At 32.7% G+C, this 17,806-nt stretch overlaps 1 long non-coding RNA gene across 2 annotated transcripts in view; it reads right to left on the reverse strand.

Moving 5' to 3' along the window:
- The window catches only part of LOC136027485 (uncharacterized), a 28,154-nt gene extending 10,582 nt beyond the window's left edge, over positions 1 to 17,572 (reverse strand). For both annotated transcript variants that reach the window (XR_010617609.1, XR_010617610.1), the window contains exons 1-2: positions 17,501 to 17,572; positions 2,294 to 2,490 (exon numbers count right to left, since the gene is read on the reverse strand). This is a non-coding gene — a long non-coding RNA (uncharacterized LOC136027485). The remainder of the gene's footprint in view (positions 1 to 2,293; positions 2,491 to 17,500) is intronic.
- Between the last annotated feature and the right edge of the window lie 234 nt (positions 17,573 to 17,806).

Raw genomic sequence — 17,806 nt, forward strand, 5'->3', positions numbered from 1 at the left:
AAGTAAGGAGCTACATTAACACTTAAAACGAACAGAAATTACTTCGTATGTGAAAAAGGCTGCTTCCTCATCAATGCCCCGCTCTTTACGTTAAACTTTGACTCTTTCTCTTAACTCTACTTTTTTAAATAGTAACAAACTTTAGCGTTAAGAGCGGGGCGTTGATGAGGAAGCATCCTCTTTCACAAACGAAGTAATTTCTGTTCGTTTTAAGTTTTAATGTCGCTCCTTACTTTCCGTTAAAAAAACTTTTTTTTTTTTTATTTAGTTTCTGAACGTTTTTGAATCAATACGTTTTCATTTTGGCTCTCCACAGATGAATGCTTAATACGAAATTTGCATATTTATTTTTTTGGCTAAATGGCTTTCTCATAGTTTTGATCAAACGATTTTGAGAAAAAAGGAGCGGGGGAGGAGGCCTAGTTGCCCTCCGGTTTTTTGGCTACTTAAAAAGGCAACTAGAATTTCTAATTTTTTACAAATGTTTTTATTAGTAAAAGATATACGTAACTTACAAATTAGCTTACGTAACAAACTTCTGTATTCTGATGTTTTTATTACGTATATGAGGGGCTTCATACCCTCGTGAGTACCTCGCTGTTTACACTAAAGCTTAAATTTCGTCCCAATTTCTTAAGAATGACCCCTGAATCACAAACGCGGTAGAATAAATAGTTGAAATTACTAAAAATACTTTAGCGTAAAGAGCGATGTATTAGGAGGAGGTTAGCCCATCATATGCGTAATAATTTCTGTTCGTTTTAAGGTTTTAATTCTGCTCCTTACTTTCAGTTGAAAAAACTTTTTCATCTTTATGTTTTCATTGTTGTTTTTTTTTAAATAATGCTAGAAAACCCTGCGCTCCCTTCATGGAAATATTCTTCCCCCATGATAAATTCCTCCAATGAAAGTTCCCCTAACATATCCCCCTCTTTTCAACCCCCCCCCCCCCTCCAAACCAAAAAATCCCCCTGAAAACGTCTACACACTTCTAAATAACCATTACTATATATAAGCACTGGTCAAAGTTTGTAACTTGCAGCCCCTCCCACGGGGACTGTGGGGGAGTAAGTCGTCCGCAAAGACATAGTTATAAGGTTTTTCGACTATGCTAAATAAAATGGCTATCTCAGAATTTTGATCCGGTGACTTTGGGAAAATATTTAGCGTGGGAGGGGGCCTAGGTGCCCTCCAATTTTTTTGGTCACTGAAAAAGGGCACTAGAACTTTTCATTTCCGTTAGAATGAGCCCTCTCACAAGATTCTAGGACCACTGGGTCAAAGCGATCACCCCTAAAAAAAAAAAAAAAAAAAACAACAAAAAATAAAACAAACAAACAGGCATCCATTCTCTCAAATAATACAAAATTCCACATTTTAGTAGATAAGAGCTTGAATCTTCTACAATTGGGTTCTCTGATATGCTGAATCTCATGGTGTGATTTTAGTTAAGATTCTATGACTTTTAGGAGGTGTTTTCCCCTATCTTCCAAAATAAGGCAAATTTTCTCAGGCTCGTAACTTTTGATGGGTAAGTAAACTTAATGAAACTTATATATTTAAAATCAGCATTAAAATGCGATTCTTTTGATGTAACTATTGTCTTTAAAATTCCGTTTTTTAGAGTTTCAGTTACTATTGAGCCAGGTTGCTCCTTACTACAGTTTGTTACCATGAACTGTTTGATAATCTTAGGAAATTTAGTGAAAGTTGTCCAAAAACATTATTGCAGCAAAAATTAAAAATGACAATAAAATGATGTCAGTCAACAGAGAAGAAACCAAAAGATCCATAAAGATGGCTAACTGGGGATCTATTATTAATATAAGTCGGGTATAATAATACTTGATATACCCATAAAGAAAAATATCCATAAAGAAGGTTCTAAATACGATACTACCCATAACGAAAAAGTAATAGCAAAATAGAAAAAAAAAATCAACAGAAATTTTGAGAAATAAGTAAGGAAAAAGCTGGGTGTGTAGCAGAAAACAAAATAGAGTGTTGCCTAACATCCCCTCTGATTACTTGTGCAGCCATGAACCATCCTTTGGTTGAACGTATATGCAGTCTTTACCGAGATAAAAATTAAAAAGAGGAGCTTCAGGACCTTGTTTAGCAATGAAAGATGGTGTTTTTACTGAGACACCTTTTTTAGTTTCCACTCATATCACGGTAACATCCTCTCTGATTACTTGTGCAGCCATGAACCACAATTTCAACTTTCTTAATTTCCTTCCAACGGCAAACTAAAAAAAAAAAACACTGAATTTTTCTAGTCTTATGATCTTACCGATCCTGCACCCTTTCCTACATTACGTTCAGTTAAAATATTCTTCATAACTGGGGTTGATAGGACAGCCGGCTTGCCTTCAATGAGTTTCCCAGCTTTTTGATTTGCAGCAGTAAAGGCCAAATTTGCAATCAAGCACATCCGGATTTACATTTGAGCTAGGCTCTTCATCATTCTCTCGATATGAATAATCTTTCCTGAAAAAAGTAAATTACTACTCAAAGGAAATGGCAAAACAGGGGGATAGAAGGGTGATGTATTCCTTCAACGCGATTTAACGACCCTCGAGGATAATCTTTAAAAAAAAATACGCCAAAATTCACAACTGCAAAATGCAAAATGCAAAATACACGAAATCTATTCTGTAGATTTCAGTGAATAATTTTTTTTAATACCTTCCCTCTCCAAAAGCCCTACGGTTTCCGTTTATTACATAAACGATACGAAAAAATTATAAAGAAAAACCAACAAGAATACTTAAAAAATAATTAATAAAAAAATATCAGTTCAAATAGCAGGTAGATAGCAAATACTAAAAAAATAATACATTCCTTTGGATTAATACTGAAAAGAAGGCACTGCAGATATTTATGAAGATTAATACCCGAACTATTAGTAATAATTGAACTATCAATTATTATTGAAGCTATATATAAATCCATCATTCAGAGATTATAAAATAGCAGGATTAGATAGATGGAATAAAGAGAGAGGTGGGGTGATTATTGGAATTAATAAGAAAATCAATTATATCACAATTTATTTGTCAATGCAGGAGGGTTATCAAATGGAGGTTGTTGGATGCAAACTAAATCTTAAAAATAAAGTAAAGCTGAATATATTCAATACTAATATACCAGACAGTAACTTACTCTGAAGTGACCATGAAAATTAGAGATACAGTGCCTGGAGGGGAGAAACTATTGATTATAGGAGATTTAAATGTGCACAATGATCTTTGGTGTGGATGTGGAAATGATAATAGAAATGGAAAAACAATCCTTGAATTTTTAATTAAAACATCAGATATCTGCCTGGTTACCCCAAAGGATTTCCTAACTAGAATCAATAGCGGAACAGGAAGATCAGTGACCATAGGGTCAGCTTCATTAGAAGCTTCATCATTTCACTCCAAAAGTTTCAATAATAAGTGATAAGGAATCTACCCAATATAGTGATCATTTTCCCATTTTGGTAGAGATTTCTCTAGATAATAGTATATACACAAATTATGAAGAACCTAGTAAAGTTAATTTAAATAAAATTAACTGGGAAGCTTTTAAGAATTAATTACAAGAAACAGACGTCAAGTCACAAGTGAATTGTTATGAAGATGTCAATGGGAAAATAAAGACATTTCAAAATTCACTCCTAGGGATTGCACAAGAACTGACTAAATAGTGAAAGAGTTCCTAGTCACTGTAAACTGAGTTTTCAGTGGAACAATGAATGTACAATTGCAAAGAAACAGTTATTAGAGGCAAGAAGAAGGTACATACAGTTCCCAAACTTTCTAATGTGTCAAAGACAATATGCAGCCTTTGGTCATCATTTATTGGGTCATCTGCTGTATTGATCCAACCAATCCCAATTTGATAAAAACACATATATTTAGACATTTAGTCAAAATTTAAGATTCTTTAACTTAATCATGACAAACCAGTACTGGTAAAATTCTAGTTTAGTGACTTCTTACTATCTTGGAAAGGGGTTAGGTTAGAAAAATGAAACTTTTAGGGATGGGTCTACAGGCTAAAGTATATCCCAGGAAGGTATTTTAAAGTACCCACATCAACTCCTTCCCCCTCTAAAGGGCCCTGAAATTAGCCTACATGACAGGTCAATACCTATTGAAATTTTGACAAAACACTTTTTTACCTAAATTTTCAGCTACCAATTGCTTTTTCTCTGCCTTTAGTTCTGAAAATGCAATTTCTGTTATTTCAGTAGAATTCTGAGCCTTATCAAAATTTTTTTCTTCAAAATTAAAGAAATGTATTAGCATATCTTTAAACCTTATAAATGGGATTGAGCAATGTGAAGCTGAAAACAATTTTATAGTACTTCATTCAAGCAGCAGATCTATTTTGCAAGGTTTCACCTTTCTAACACGTATATTTTTAAAGGTCATCAAAGGTTAGGACCCTCTAGAAGCAAAGAGAGTGGAGTTCGGTAGTTCAAAATACTTTCCTGGGACATAATTTGGCCTGTAAACCCATCCCTGAAAGTTTCATTTGGTAAAACTCCAGTTAATTGACTTCTTGCTATCTTGGAAAGAGTTTAGGTTAGGAAAATGAAACTTTTAGGGATAGGTCTACAGGCTAAATTATGTCCTGGGAAGGTATATTAAAGTACCCACCTCCACTCCTTCTCCCAATAGAGGGCCCTGAAATTTGCCTACATGACAGGTCTATACCAATTGAAATTTTGACAAAACAACATTTTACCTTAATTTTCAGTTACTAGTTGCTTTTTCTCTGCCTTTAGTTATGAAAATGTAATTCCTGTTATTTGAGTAGAATTTGGAGCCGTATCAATCTTTTTTTTTTAATTTAGGAAATTTATTTGCATATCTTTAAAACCTTATAAAAAGGAATTGAGCAAAGTCATGAACCTGAAAATAATTTTGTTGTATTTCAATACAATGACTAGTGTCTAGGCAAATCGGGAAAAATTAGTGATTAAGCTGGATAAAACCGTCTCCAAAGATTTCTGTAATGCCATACCAAACATATTGGAAAATGCTACTGCAAAAGTCATCGCTTGTAAGTACCTTAGCTTGCTGTCTATTTCGACGCTTACTTTGACGTTTTGCTTTTTAAAGAGTGCCCAGGAGTCGAAGAGACTGTGAGGTTCAGGAGCTCTTGTGCTGTAAAACAAAGTTTTGCTAATGCTCAATCGCTGGAGCTGTTACTAAGAGATGGTGTGAAAGTCAAAATTTTTGTCTGCAAGTGACAATCATTACAATTATGGGTAGCATAAATAAATTGAAAAAAATCATTGAAATGACAATCTAAAATATCATAGCAATGGATTTATTGTTGCCACATCCGATTTTATTAATTTTTTGAGTACTTCGTGTGATTCGTTCCGACCTATAACAGTTTCTTGCACTATTTTTAAATTGTTCGAGTCAGTTATTTTGGATGAAATTGTTTCTAAATGTTATGTCCCACCCCACCAGTTTGGTTACCAAAAAGGTATTAGCCGGGAGCATGCCCTTTTTGCTTTAATGAATGTTCTTGCTGATGCAGAAAGAAGTAGATCCCATATTATCCTTTGTGCTTTAGATGTTGCTCGTGCTTTCGACTCTTGTATCTTTTCCCAAGTTTTATTTGAAGCGTATAAAAGAGGGGTAAATTTTTGTATAGTGAAGTGCCTTCTGTATATGTACCATCACCTTAAGGCGAAGTTAAAGGGGGGATCTTCCCTTTTTAATATTTTGAAAGGAGTCCGTCAAGGTGGCCTTACCTCACCTTCTTTATTTAATAACTCTGTTTTAAATGCCCAAAATTCTGTTAATTTTAGTTGTATTCACCGTGGATTTAACTTGTCTTTAATAACTTTTGCAGATGACGTTTTGAATCTAAGCCGTACTTTTAGTGGATGTGAAAACGCGTTTAATCAGCTTTATAATGAATATAAAAATATTGGGCTTTCTTTCAATGTTGATAAAACTGCTGTTGTAGCTTTCAACTTTAAAGAGACAAATGGCCCTATTTCTTTATCTTTAGCTAATGTTCATGTCCCCCTTTCTCAAAAATTAGTTTACCTTGGAATGCCTATTGGAAAAAATATGAACGAAACGTGAATATGAAAGAAATGTGAATTTATCCCTAGAACTTTTGAAGAAAAAACTGAGAATTGCTTATGCTTCAATTGCATCTAATATTAAACATATTGATAAATTAAATCTTGTGAAAATTTATAATAGCCTAGTTGTACCTCATCTCCTTTCTCTTTGTCCGGTTTGGCAGTTTTTTAGTGAACCTCAGAAACTATCTGTTCGTAGAGTATATTTTCGTTATGCTAAATTCCTTCTCAGTTACCCTCCTTGGACTAGAAATAGTTACTTAGTGAACAAATTCCGCCTAGTTTCTCCTACATCTATTATTGATAAAAGGCTTCATGATTTTCGTTCTTCTATGTCGATAGTGTCTCACCCATGGTCAGCATTACTTATTTAATTGTTTGATTGTGTTGATTTGTATTTATTTGTACCTTTTTTTTTCTCTCTTATTACTCCATCTTAAGGGCTTTCCGCCCTCTTTTTGTAGATGGGTTATAAATAAATTGAATTGAATTGAATTGAATATATAGGTTAGAAAAGTCATAATAGTGAACAAAATGTAGGATAACTGTAAGAAATATATGATGGCAACAAATTTGTTTTCCATAAAAGAAAAGAAAGAGGAAACATGAAAGGGATTTAAATTTAGATTATCTCAGAATAGAACAATCATCACAGGATAAAAGAAAAAAAAGAATTAGACAAGAAGTAGAATAAAATTTTTTTTGAATAATATACCTATCTATAAAAAACCTTCTTTCAACGATCATTTTCGGCAATATTTAAGAGTGGTTTGCAGGACACTCCTAGTTTTTCATTAAAATTCTGTAGAGTTCTATTGTAGCATAGTTGAGTTTCTTCTATAGTATTTTCATTAGCGTTTCTATCTCGGAAATTTGCTCTGGCCTTCAAAACAGAACTTAGAGATACCCATCCAAGTATTAATACCCATCAAGTATTCCAGCTTTGAACACTTCTCCGTCTACCCGATTCTATCCCCAACATAAAAGCACTGCTTACACAAAAACGATGCTATTTCAAAAAAAAATCAATCAAATTAAAATTATGCTTTCTTTTCAGCATAAAGAAGACACAATTTTAAAAATTACGAGCATAAATGCACTCCTGTAAGTAATCAAACTGAAAGAATCGCTTTTCCAATTAACTGCACTATAATTATATTTGAAGTAAGAGACTATTTTATTTATTTTATAATTATTAATCTATTAATTTAGCAGTATAGATTAAAGAGCACAAAGATACTGCACTTCTTTTTCTAAGATAAAAAACAATGACGAATTCTAGGAATAGGATTATGAGCAAGATTGTCTTCCCAATTTATTCAACCTTTTTATCTGGGTCTCTTCTATAAAACCTAACTCTAAGAACATGAAGTAGTAAGTATATGATAAGCTATAAGAAAACGATATAATAAAGTTCTACTTCAACAAGTTTTTTAATTATTATTAAAATAAAGAAAAAATAAAATGTCCTGGGTTCTTTATTTTTACTGTTTTTTGAATCCAAAAGCGGTTTCTTAGCTTAGGAAGGCCATACAGTGAACAAAAGGAGCATACAGGCCATACAAGGAGCAAAAGGAACATACAGGCCATATAAGGATCAAAAGGAGCATACAGGCCATAAAGGAGTAAAAGAGCTTGGATGAGCAGTAAATTCTTTTAGTGAGGGGAGAGCAAAAAAGATAATTTACTCCAAAAATGTAAAGAGTTCTATTTCTTTTAAAATTTGAGAAGGGCAGAGAAAGGAGCAAAAGCAAGAATTTCACAGATAATTTAATGAATTTAAGATTGAAAACCCTTGATTTTTATTTGAATTTTACGATTACTTGATGCCTGTTATGTTGCAACGACTTTTTATGTAAAAATAAACGCCATTACACAAAAAGACGGCAACAGCAAACAGTCTTCCACAGAGTTCGTTATGAATTACCGCTCAGCTCTAAAATTCAACATAGAAAAAGAAAAGGACGTCAATCGATTGGAGATACAAGACAAGGAAAGAAGTGATAAAAAGAAAAAAAGAACAGCTCTAAAACTTAAAACCGACCCTATATATAGAGGACAATTAAAATCTGCGTTTGTTTTAGCCATCCTTAGTTTTTAGTTCTACTAAGATGTCCTCACTAGAGGATCATTGGTTGATACTACACAAGGATGGAGGACAATAAATTCATCAAAAAGATCTTATTGTCTTTTGCTAGGCAAGAACAAAGCATTGGGCAGCAAACAGAACTTTACTGAGTTAAGTAACTGGTAGATGAAAGCCAGAAGCCCTAGAAAAGTACAGTATAATCTGTATTTAAAACAGGGAAAGGCTAAGCAATTCCGGTCAGGTTAAAAAGCTTAGAAAAGATACAGAATGTCAAAAAGGGAGCTATAGAACAAGCAAATAGCTAGAAGAACTCATCATATAGGGAACGGAAACCGCAGAGTTAAAAAGTGGGTAAGAATTTTGCATCGTCAAGACATTTAACACAAACAAAACTTAACCTATGAGACACTAAATATTAATTAGCACATTTTCAAAATAGAACAAAAAACAACCATTAAGTAAAAGCATGAGTTCATTTGATCTGCAAAAAAAAATGTCTTTAGTCAAGCGCTTGGACGGTGGAAGAATAGAAAAGAATTTTAGCAAAGCAGGGTCAATAATTATCTCGATTCCACAGAGTTCGTTAGGAAATATTTCTCAGCTCTAAAATTCAACCTAAAAAAAGCTCGTTTTGGCCATCCTTCGTTTTTAGTTCTTCAAAGATGTCCTCGCTTTTACGCTTATAATGTGTTTTATTTTGTTGTACTAAACATGTAGTTTTAACTGAAAAAACGCCTTACAAGCCTTAGCCAGATTGATTAGCAACTACAGATACAATTTCAATCAACCACATAGAATTTCAACCACAACAAAAATGGAAAGGATGCCTACTTGGAACCTCAAAAAATTTGCCTGATTTTGAAAAAGGTGGGAAATAACCCTAAGGCATCAAGTGATCCTTATAAAAATCTCACCATCAGACCGAGGGTATCAGAGAACCCTCTTGTAAAGGTTTCAAACTCTTATAAACAAAAATGTGATTTTTTTCCCGAAAGAAAGATCACGGAAGGATATTCATTATTTCCTTTTAAAAATGTTTACTGCTCATACTACAACTGTTGCTACATAATAAACAGAGGTTATTACGCTGAAGCTTTCAAGGAACATTTAGACAGACGTTGAACTAAATCAAAACGAACATTTATCATGAATATTGTCAAAAGGGTGACAAATTAATATCTAAAAAACGGCTCAAATTATTAAGTTAGACCTTTCAGGGTCTAAATAGTTCAGCCGTCTCTCTGTGACCAAAAGAGGAAATGATTATAGAAAATGAGAACAATAACCAACGCCATCTAGCTAAAAAAAATCAACATCACACAAGTTTCATCAAAATACTTATTTTTTAAATGTTGTCTTTTCCTTTTGCCTTAACCTTGATCAGAGATGATTGAGGTATTTCTCCCCAAAAAATAGGCCCATCTGTGTCGCGTTTGTTCTTTAACTAACATAGTCCTTCCCAAACTTACTTCTTCAACCGCCCCTTTTCATGAAAAAATATACCTCAGATCCCCCAGCGGATTATTTACTTTCAAATTTCAAAACCAAATAAACAGAAAACAGTAAAAGCATAATACATCTACTTTTTCCGTAAATCAAACTAAACAAAGCAGGGAATTAGAAAAATCGATGCTATTACTAAAACAATTTTTATTGTTTTATAAAGTATAACAAAGTAACAAAATTATCTACATTTGTAGATATTATTATTTATTAGATATTATTGCTATTAGATAATTATTTGTTTTTGACAAAATCTTTAAACTAGCTGTCGAAATTTTTAAGAATAGAAAAGTAATACAAAAAAGTTCAAATATGCAAAATCATCTCATTGAGGAAGATGAAACTTGTTTACTGCTAATTTAGCTAGACTTGGGGCAATAGTAGACTTATGACACCTGTCCTATTCTGAAAAATCATTTTTTTTGTGTATTTGAAAATTAAAAATAAAATAAAATTACAAAAATAACAAAAAACCAGAAGATAATGGTCCAACATTTAAAAAACGTCTTGTTTTCAGACTGACAAGTTTTTTCAACTGAAAGTAAATAGCAACATTAAAAATTAAAACGAACAGAAATTAATACCTAAATGAAGGGGATTGTCCCTTCCTCAACGCCTCGCTCTATACGCTAAAGTTTTTTAGTTCTTGGAAAGAGCGTCTTGCTGTTCTAATTAAACGACCCTAGTGTTTCAGGAATCATTCTTAAAAAATTGCAACAAAATTCAAACTTAAGAGTAAAGAGAGGTTTTGAGGAGGTGGCAACCCCATTCACAGACAGAATAATTTTGGTTCGTTTAAATTTTTAATGTCACTTCTTACTTCCAGTTGAAAAAAAAACTTTGTCTTTTTACTATATTTTTGATCTTTTTTTTAATAATTTCAGAAAATATGACCCCATCTCCACAGAGGAGCCCCACTACTATGAAAGTATCCTCTAGATAATTCAATACCCCGGACAATTACTTTTAATACCCCGAACAATTACTTTTAACCATTCCTCGTGTAAAATTGAGACGGAAAAGAGAAAGCAAGCCAAATAAAAAGAATTTTATTTAAGTTTTGAATTTTATTAAGGATTTTTATTTAAGAATTTTACGTAAGTACGATTTGTTAAAAATGAATTGCATTTTATGTTAAAAATGAAGTTTTTTTTTTTGCAGTACTTAGCCATTATGAAATAGCTAGACCCCTAAATTAATGGAAAATAAACTTATTTGTAAATACTATTTGTTTAAGATGAAGTGTAATTTATGGTAGAAATAATGATTTTTAACTGTTCTTAGCTATTATGAGATAGCCAGGTCCCATAATTAAGGGCTTATAAACCTATTTGTATATTTGATTCATGCAGAAGAAAGTATATTTTATGAAAGAAATAAAAAAACTTAGATGTCCTTGGCTATTGCTATATAGAAAGACCCCTAAATTACGGGCCTATAAACTTATTTGTAAGTACAATTGCATAATTGAAGTGTTTTTTCTGGTAGAAATAACAATTTTTTAGCAGTCCTTAGCTAATACGAGATAGCCAGGCCCATTAGTTAAAGGCCTATAAACTTATTTGTAAGTATGATTTATTTACAGTAAAGCATATTTAAGGTAAAAAATAAATATTTTTAGCCGTCCTTAGCCATTAAGAAATAGCCAGGTCCCTAAATTAAGGGCCAATAAACTTATTTTTAATTACGATTTGTTTAAAATGAAGTGAATTTTATGGTAAAAATTAAATAAATACAATTTTCTTCTTCACAAAACTGAAAATAAGGAACGGCATTAAAACTTAAAACTAACAGAAATTATTGCGTAAATGAAGGGGGATGCCCCCTCCTAAAAACCTCGGTCTTTACGCTAAAGTTTTTCAGTACTTTTTAAAAAGCCATTTTGTTCTAATTAATGTTTTTGTGTTTCAGGAATCATTCTTAAAGAATTGGGACACAATTCAAACTTTAGCGTACAGATGGATTTCCTGAGGAGAGGGCAACCCCCATCATATTAGTAATTATTACTGCTTGTTTTAAGTTTTAATGTTGCTCCTTACCTTCAATAGAAAAAAAAACTTGTTTTTTTTATTGAGTTTTGGTTATATTTAAATAATTCCAGGAAATCTGATCCCACCTCCACGGACGGAACCCCCCTTACCATAGAAATATCTTCTATATAATTCAATCCCGGTTAAAATCTACCCCAAACAATTACTCTTAACCACTCCATGCTTAGGATTGAGACGGGAAAAAGAGAGCAATACATATAAAAAGATTTTTGTATGAGAATTCTGGCAAATTTCCAGAGTCTGTAATTTCCCCTGACAAGTTCACTCCCTGGAAACTTCAACCCCATAGAAAAACCCCAAGCAGAAAATTCCCCCTCACCCTGAAAATTTATACATGCATCCTAATAGCAACTACTATTGGTAAACAATAGATACATTTTATAACTTAAACACCTTTACCCAGGGGCTGTGGAGGGGACGGGTCATGTTATACTCAAGGGCAATATTTTTTTGCGTAGTATACCGACCGCCTTCTTCTCCAGTCAAGTCTTTCCCCTCTAAACTCCATGATTTTTTGCATCGACCTCATTTTCAAGGTAAAGAAGTTATCCTTTCCGGAGATTTCAATATTGACCTTCTATAAGCCTCAAATGAATCTTCTGTTGAGTTATTGTCTTCTTGCTTTTCTGCGTATCTGCTTCCTACTTGCCTGATACCTACAAGAATTTCACCTAGTTCTGCTTCTCTTATTGATAATATTTTTACATCTTTACCAATTCAAGCAAATTTTGCTGTTGTAAGTGATATATTGGATCATTTCGTGGTTTCAGATTTAGCTTTTACTTATAAAATACCACAGGTAAGTAAGGAACGTCAAGTACGGTTAATAAATAAAATAACATTAAAGCACCTGAATGAAAGTCTTGGACTGTTGGATTGGCAGGATGTAATATCAACAGAGGATACAGATATGGCAACTGATAATTTTCTAAGAAATTTCAATTGCTAACTTGATTCTAGTTGCCCATTTGTTACAAATAAAATTTGCAGAGAAAAATTTCCTAAAAGGCCATGGATAACGTCTGGAATTTTGATATTAGTTAAGAAAAAAAAATCAGATATTTAAAAAGCAGTTAAAGAATCCAACTGATTATAATATTAAAAATTTTCGAATTTTCAAAAACAAATTAACCACATTGATATATTGTCAAAACATAGATATTATAGAGTCTTTTGCAGAAGCTCAAAATTCTCCTCGCAAAACGTGGGCTTTAATTAATTCTTTTATAAAAAAAAAGAAAGGAAATCTAAGTTTCCTGAAGTTATTAGCTTAGATGATGGATCGACTACTAATAAATCGGAAAAAGTGGCTGATATTTTGAATACTTATTTTGCTAATATAGGAGAGAAAATTGTTTCATCAACAATGAACCAGTTTGATTCACGTAGTAATAAACATTTTTTTTCATACCTTCCATCTCCTCAAAGTAATTCAATTTTTCTTGGGCCTATTTCGCAGTCTGAAATAACAAAAATAGTGTGTGATCTAAATCCAGGTAATTCAGCAGGAATTGACAGGTCTAGTTCTAAAATTGTTAAAGAGATATTGTCTTCAGTAATACTGAAGGAAAGATATTGTCTCAGTAATACTGAGGAAAACTGAAGTTTTCCCATCTGCTTTTAAAGAGGCGAGGATAATTCCACTTCATAAAGGTGACTCTCCTGAAAACCCATCTAATTACTGCCCTATTTCTATTTTGTCTGCGTTTTCTAAATATTTGAGAAGGCAATCTATAAGAGGTTTTATGACTTTCTTAAATCGCCTAATTTCTTCACAAATTCCCAGTTTGGTTTCTCGTCTGGACACAATACTGAACATGCTATTGTTGCTCTCATCCAATATATTCATGAATGCTTAGATAGAGGTGAAATTCCAGCAACAATATATTTAGATTTTAAAAAAGCATTCAATACAATATCCCATTGTATTCTTTTTCAAAAATTGGATAATTGTGGTATGTGCAGACAGGCGTTATCTAGTTAAATCTTATCTTGATAAGGGAAAGCAACAATTAGATGGAGGCAATTGCCTTTCTTTGCCTCTACCTCAGTCTTTGAAGGTTGGGGTACCTCAGAGCTTTGTTTTAGGTCCTCAGCTTTTTTTAATTTATATCAATGATCTTCATTGCACTTTTACATTCCCATGTCTCAACATACATTTTGCTGATGACATGGCAGTTTCAATTTCTGAGAGGAATGACAAGGAGTTGAAGGCAAAACTGAATACTGCATTTTCTAATGTTCTTGATTGGTGTCCTTCAAATTGTATTGCTTTGAATGCACCAAAAACTAATTTCATAATTTACAGCAGAAAGTCTAATATCTGCCCTCATATTACCCAAGTTACTTCTTCAAAGTATCTATTATCAGTATCTCAGGTGAAAATGACAAAGTACCTTGGACTTGTGATTGATGAAAGCTTATCTTTTAAAACACACATTCAAAATCTATGCTTAAAGATTTCAAGGTATGTTGGTTTAATGCGAAGGTTGAAGCTTTATTTACCCTACTCTGCTTTAAGAAGTATTTACTATGCTTTGATTCAGACTAATATTGATTATTGTTCTCTAGTATATTTATCTACATTTAAAAGTCATATTAAACCAATACAGATTTTACAAAATAAACCCCTAAGAATCCTTAAACTTTTTATTCCGTCACCTATTGAACTTCCAAATAAGTCTTCAACAGCATCGTTATATACTTATCTAGATATACTTCCAGTTTCTCAACAATTTACTTTTGGAGCAATTCTTTTCAAATTCAATTATGACATTAAGAAATTACCGCCATATTTCCTCAATCAAAGTTTGCTCTCCCAATCACAAGATTTACATAATTATAACACTCTACAAAAAAAGAGTATCTACATTGACAAGTATAATACTGAAAGATCTAAATTTGCTCTGTTTGTGTTGATAGCTTGGTGCTAAATTTTCCTCTATCCATTTAACAAAAAGGAAACTTAAATTTCATTTAGTTCAGGATTATTTTTAATTAAGTATTTTTTTTAATAAGGCAAAGTTATTTGTATGGTTTGTTGCTCTGGGTAATTGTGGGCCTCTCAGCTATCTTCCAGTATTAATTTAATGTTAAATAATATTGAAATTTTCTATTTTTCAATAATATTGAAAGATCCTAGGCAGAGATGCTACTTTCATATTATTGTTGTGTTATTGTATCTTTACCGTCATGTGTATCTCTGTATTGTAGTGTAAGTTTGTTATAGTATGCCTAGGCCTAGTTTTTCAAGCTTGTCTCCCCACGGGCCCATGGGCCTATATATACATGTATGTGTGATTAATAAATAAATGAAATAAAATGAAAAATGAAACACAGAAAGTTGTCCACAAGAAGCCTATTGTTGATTGTGAAACTATGAGTTGTCAATTTGAAAATTTCATGGACTGATAAATTATTTCTTATGGTAGCCAAAACATTAGAAAAAAGTTAGATGTTTTGAAACATCTAAACATGAAACATTTAACATCTACACTAAAAAGTTAGTGTAGATAGGAAACTGCAGAGTCCTCCACAAGAGTCTAGATCAACAACCACAACCTACACCAAACAAAATTCTTCATCACTGGAGCATCACAAGGATGGAAATCCTTATATTGCTCCAAGCTGTGATTTAAGGTAATTTAAGGTAAAGTGAACTAAGTCCTGGCTTAGTGCAAAAACAAGCTAACTTCTGATTTGATGCTGAAAGATGTTCAAGGCAATAAATGGGTCTGCAGCCCCTTTGCCTTGCCTTTTTCTCTTCATTCCTACTTTTTAGCTGAAGGGTGGACACAAAAACGACCATTTATACCCTCAGATACCCCTCCCCTGTTTCTAACTTTTTAATGAAGAGCTATGAATTTTACTCCTTGTTTGAAGTGGAATCATTCAAGGATTTTCAATTTGTACAACTGAAAAACAAAAGATCATCCTTCCCCTGTTACCATCTTTAAAGTAAAAAGTGAATGTCTGAGGCATAAAATGGGCCTTTAGACTTAGGAAATAATAGGTGGGCCACTGCCTTACTTTGTTGACATGTGCAATTTAAGCAATGGAATACAATTTTAGTAAAAATGCAGAATAGTGACTCTCAGAAGAAGACATACTAGAAATAAAAAGAGGTATTTTTAGATTACTAATTTTATGCTCTTTTACGGTTAAAGTCACATTAGTGAAAGTTCCTCCAAAGTCCCCTGTTGATCTTATACATAGCCTTTGGACATGTAGGCAATCTAGCTAAAAAAAGCAAACACAATGAAAGTCTTGCTTTTTAATATGCAGTTTGTTTATATTAATCATATTTTCATGTTTCTTTCTATTATCATTTACATTTTTTATTCATTTAAAATGGTATTCTTTATTCAGCACAATACTTCAGACTGAACTGGATATTTGAGTCTACACAGCATGACCAGTTTCATAATAAATCAATCAATGGAAAGAACAATAAATGCAACCATCAGGAGGAGAGGTGTATTGTCAGGGTAATGAGTATTATGTTGAAACAAAGCAAAATATAATGAATCAAAAATGGTACCATTTTCCTTTTTATGCTTGTTCTATATGTACTTGAAGGTAAATATTTATATTAATGGAGTATTCAGATATCTAAGAAACAAAATTACCTCTATAGCCTAATCAACAATTTATCTTGAATCCAAATATAACATTGCTTATGTTGCAAATTCTATGTTAACCTGACATATCCTTTTTAACCTTAGTTAAATATAAAGCCCACATTAGCCTATACATTTCCCATGCAATTACTTATTCTGAATTTTGTCATAGTCAATTTAATTTACAGGTGAAGTGACAATGAGGTAAAATTCTAGTTAACTGACTTCTTGCTATCTAAGAAAGGGTTTAGGTTAGGAAAATGAAACTTTCAGGGATGGGTCTACAGGCTAAAGTATGTCCCAGGAAGGTATTTTAAAGTACCCACCTCCACTCTTTCTCCCTTTAGAGGGCCCTTAAGATAGCAAGAAGTCAATTAACTAGAATTTTACCAAATCTAATTCTAAAGATAAGTTTATTTCTTAGCTATTTGAATAGCCTGCTCTGTTAATACAGAAAATTCTAGTTAAGTGACTTCTTGCTATCTTGGAAAGGGGTTAGGTTAGGAAAATGAAACTTTCAGGGATGGGTCACAGGCTAAATTATGTCCTGGGAAGGTATTTTGAGGCTCCTACCTCCATTACCTCTCCCTCTAGAGGGTCCTGACCTTTAAAAATATGTGTGTTTTAAAAAGTGAAACCTTGAAAATAGATCTTCTGCTTGAACAAAATACAACAAAATTGTTTTCAGCTTAAATTTTCAAAACTGTCATTTTTTTTTCAAATGAATTATAGCCTATTTCAGACCATGCATTCATTTCTGAAAGTTCTATTTACCTGAATTTAATGCTTTCCAAGGTAGCAAGAGGCCCCAGAACTAGAACTTAACCCTTTGCCTAGCAAAGTTAGCTAAACTTTAAATTAGATATGGGGCTTCACAAACTTTTACAAATTCCTCAATAGGAATATTGTATCTAACATATGGCCTATAGCTTGACTAGCCTATAAGCTAGTGAATTTCAAAATTCCTAGTCCAGAAACTTTTCTGTGGTATATCTTATATGAACTTTAATAACTGTATATTGTATCATCTATATTTAAACCTAAACGATATTTTTAGATTCCAGCAACTGGTAAGCTACACCCTAGCCTGTTTTCTGTTCAGTTAACTCAAAGCAGGCCCATTTAATTTTACCTTTGTGTCTACATCAGCTAGACAATCTTTTCTCCACTGATCAAATATTCCTTGAGATTTTAACTGATTAACAATATCTTCAACAAGAGTTGCGTTCGAATCACATTCTAAGTTGACTGAAACCAGCATTTCGACGTTTTATTTGCGATTCCGAGTTAACTTTGAGCGTTCGATTTGTAAAAGTTGACTGAAAGTTAATGAAAAGTTGACTTTTAACGACTTTTACATTTTGTACGTTCGTCTCAAGTTAACTCGGAAAGAAGGCAAAAGTTTCAATTATAGGTAATCACGGAGTATGAGATGGAT

The sequence above is a fragment of the Artemia franciscana genome, chromosome 5 (assembly GCF_032884065.1).
Source record: "Artemia franciscana chromosome 5, ASM3288406v1, whole genome shotgun sequence".
Lineage (NCBI taxonomy): Eukaryota > Metazoa > Arthropoda > Branchiopoda > Anostraca > Artemiidae > Artemia > Artemia franciscana.